This window comes from Camelina sativa, chromosome 3, assembly GCF_000633955.1.
Source record: "Camelina sativa cultivar DH55 chromosome 3, Cs, whole genome shotgun sequence".
Lineage (NCBI taxonomy): Eukaryota > Viridiplantae > Streptophyta > Magnoliopsida > Brassicales > Brassicaceae > Camelina > Camelina sativa.
The window spans coordinates 15695279-15698954 of NC_025687.1; positions in this window are offsets into that span (position 1 = coordinate 15695279).

Consider the following 3676-nt stretch of genomic DNA (forward strand, 5'->3'; position numbering starts at 1 on the left):
TTTTTTTTTTTTTTTTTTTTGGCAAACAGGTTTGGTTTGGTTTAAATCTTATAATCGAAACCGAAACCTAAGCGAATCCCAAAATTTGATTCGGCTGATACCGTTATCTAGTTTTGTTAGCTAAACTTGAAGATAGTACTATGAATTTTGTGAAAGCTCTTTACAAATAGAATGTCAAATTTGTGTTGATATCACATAGATATTTATAGTTAAAGAAAAAAAAATGTTAGTAGAGTAGTTGATAGTGTTGACAGGGTGGGTCTCCCATTAAGTTTAGTACTAATTACAAATTTGACTAATTGATAGTGTGTTTCATCTAAATTGGCGCAGAACCTTTTTGTGTTTTCTGTCAACATTTGAACTCCCACTTGTGAGAACTAAGGTTTTCACGTGAGTTCCGAAGTGAATTAAGTCTGATTGTTTCACTGTTTATCACCGTTTTAGTTCTGAGCAGAGTAAAAGAGTAAATAGTTATTTGCAAAGTGAAAGTGAGGTATTATTGCCAAGTGAAAGTTTTTTCGACCCCCTTCTACATCCCCACCCTCTCTTATTTATAGTCTAATTAAAATTAAAGTCGAATCAATTTACTCCGCAAATCCCGTGCTCTCATTAATTCGATTTATTGCTTGATTTTTGAACCATCTCCGAACTCCGAGATGCTTTACCCGACCATTATTCTTTTACTTCGGTGTTCCGCATCTCAGCCGAGCGGCTGGTTTCATTTCGTCCTGGCCTATCTTATTTGTCCGTCTTAGGCCCATTCTCAACGTCTGTCCAAGGCCCAAGCCCATGATCCGAAGTGACGGATCACGGTACCAACAGTTGCCCCCCAAGTCTCCCGAGCTACTTAGTTCGGGGGACTTTTATCTCTCAATTAACCGCTTCGAGAAACTGAATATTTACCAAATCCCATGATTTGATTGCGATAATGATGGGATTTTGTCTTCCCGAACAAGCTCTGGGCCCCCACGATTTTATACATTAGAACACGCTATAAGAGAGAGAGAGCAAACCGGGACCTTTCGCTTCCCTAGGTAATCATTGCTCTCTCCCTCGACCCAGTGTATAAAGGTGAGTTATTTACTTTGTTTTTTGACATTTCTTCGTAAGAATTTCTTCCTGTGTATTGCTTCTTTCTCCTCTCTTATTTTCGTTGTTCGCCAACAAAAGCTGTTTTCTTCTCCTTTCTATCGAACGGAAAGCATGTCGCCGCACAAATCCACCCCGGCTAAAGCCGCGAAACCGCTCATCCCCGGGGTTTACGGTCGCCACACTCCTTCTATTCTCACAGAAGACAATATTGCAGAGATCAGGAGGTCGTGTTGTATCCCATCGGAGGTAGAAATTCGCATCCCGGGTGCCAACGAGTCGCCGGAGAATCCTCCTCCCGGTTACTGTTGCACCTTTGTCAAGTTTTTCTCCGCGTGCGGATTGTCTTTCCCACTCCCAGAGCTCATCGTTCAGATGATGTTCGAGCTTAGGTTCACTCTCCCTCAAATGTGTCCGAACTTCGTTCGGACTGTCCTTTGCCTCCAGACTTTCGCGGAGGAGCACGGCTACAAGTTGTCCCTTCCGGACTTCCTCCATATCTATACCGTGAAGACAGGGCGAACCAAGGGTACTCTGTACGTGAGCCCGCTCTCCGGCCTAAAGGTCTTTGACGACCTCCCGGATAAGGACGAGAAGTGGCGAAAGTCATTTTTCTTTTTCCCTGTGAACGAACTCACCTTCGGGCCCCGCGCGAATTTGTTCGTGTCGAAGTGGGCCTCGAAAATTGGTAGCGTAGAGTACTCTAAACGGTATTAGATGTCCTTTCTCTCTTCCATTACTAATCCTTTTATCATCATTTTTGCAGCTCACTTCGAGCGTGGACAGCTTTCCCCTACCTTTGCTGAATATTTTTCTCGGCTCTGCGAAGGCCAGATCGCTTAGGATTCGTTCTCGTGTAAACGGATCAGAGAGTCCAGAGTCCGACTTAGGAGCTGTTCCTACGTTACCTCTACCGATCCCTGCTTCTTTGACACCTCCGCCATGACTTACAGAGAGGAGAAGAACTTCAGGAGAGAACTGGAGAACGCCGTGAAGGAAGCGAAAAGGCTAATGTCCAACTCTTTGGCAAAGGGTAAAGCTCGCCTTCCGGCGAGGAGTGCTGACTCTTCGGCTTCGAAATCAACTGAAGCTCTACCCTCAACCTCGGTGAACACCGCAACTCCTGCTCGGGAGCCCAATGCTGAGCTGACTTTGGATCCAGCCGCGCCCCCTTTGATTGTTATCTCGGATTCGGCTGACGAAACCGGTGAAGGCAGTGCGCTTGCTACAGTTACCGAGAGTGGCCGAGCAGCTGGCGGTTCACAGCAGATGGAGGCGTCGAAGAAGAGAAAAGAGCCCGAAACTTCTTCCTCCCCCCGTGAAAAGGCCCGGGCCCGAACTAGCTCCTCTGGAGACGGGCGAAGAAGATCTGGTTCGAGGGAAGGACCCTCTGAGAAGAAATCTGGGGAGCTCCCTTTGGCTAAAGAATCCGGAGGTTCCTCCGGTAGACTTCCACCAAAAGAACACCGTCACTCTCCCTGAGGTAAGAATTTTGTCTACCACTTGTTCTAACTCCTTTTTGCATGATGCGATGGTGAGCTAAGTAATCTTCCTTGGATGCAGCTCCTCCTCCCTCGCCTGCGGACTTATTGAGGAGTTTTGCTCGCCCCGGGGCTCGTGTTCCGCCATTTGCGGACATGACCGAGACTACCCGTGAAAACTTCTTCCGATTCGCGGATAAAGTTGGCAAGGTGAGTCCAAACTGAGATTTCCTTATCTTAGTCGACGTCAGTTGGAAGGCGACACTAACCCCCTGTTTTTGCAGATGATGGTTGAGTTCAACAGTTCGGTTGCTTCATATGAGGATCAACTTTTTGCCGCTCCTTCGATTTCCGAGCTGTCGAAGTTAAAAGACAGGGTGGCCGAGCTGGAGGCCCAGGTAGAGGAGTACGCTCGTCTAGAGGCGGAAAACGCCGAGACCGTGGAGAAGGCCGAGCAGATTCGGTCGCGGATGAAGAAAGCTGAGCTCCAAGTGTTAGACCTCGGGATCGCAAATGAGGACCTTAGAGGGAAGCTGAAGAGAGCCGGCGACCTTTACTATGAAGCTTCAGCAAGTGAAAAGGCCGCCAAGAACAAGCTTCATGAGTCGAATTCCGAAACCAACTCCTAGAGGCAAGTCATGGCTGCGAGATGGATAAGGCCCGAAGAGAAGAACGCCAACATCTAAGGCGGTCCCTCCGACCCTTGATTGAAGATGTAAGAGCTCACTTCGAAGAGAGGAAACGTCTGAGCCCAGCTCTGGTTAGGGCTGCTGAGATTAAGGCGAACCGAATGCTCATCGAAGAGATCTCAAAGGGTGAAATTGCGGACCTTGAAGCGGAGCTCGAATCAATCCGTGCTAACGAAGAAAAGGCCGACGGTGATGTCGCGATGGTAACCCTCCGTGACTTTGATATTTCAGCTTTCTCAAGCCTCTTGACAGATACGCCCCCCTGAATTGCTATGCAGCGAGCCCCCATTGAGCATCGTGATCGATGAATCCGGGACTAACATCGGGCAGATGTCAAACCAGGAACTGGAGGTGATTAGGACTAACACTCCCGAAGCTGACGCGCCTGAGGTGTCGTTGTCCGAGCTATTCCCCGAT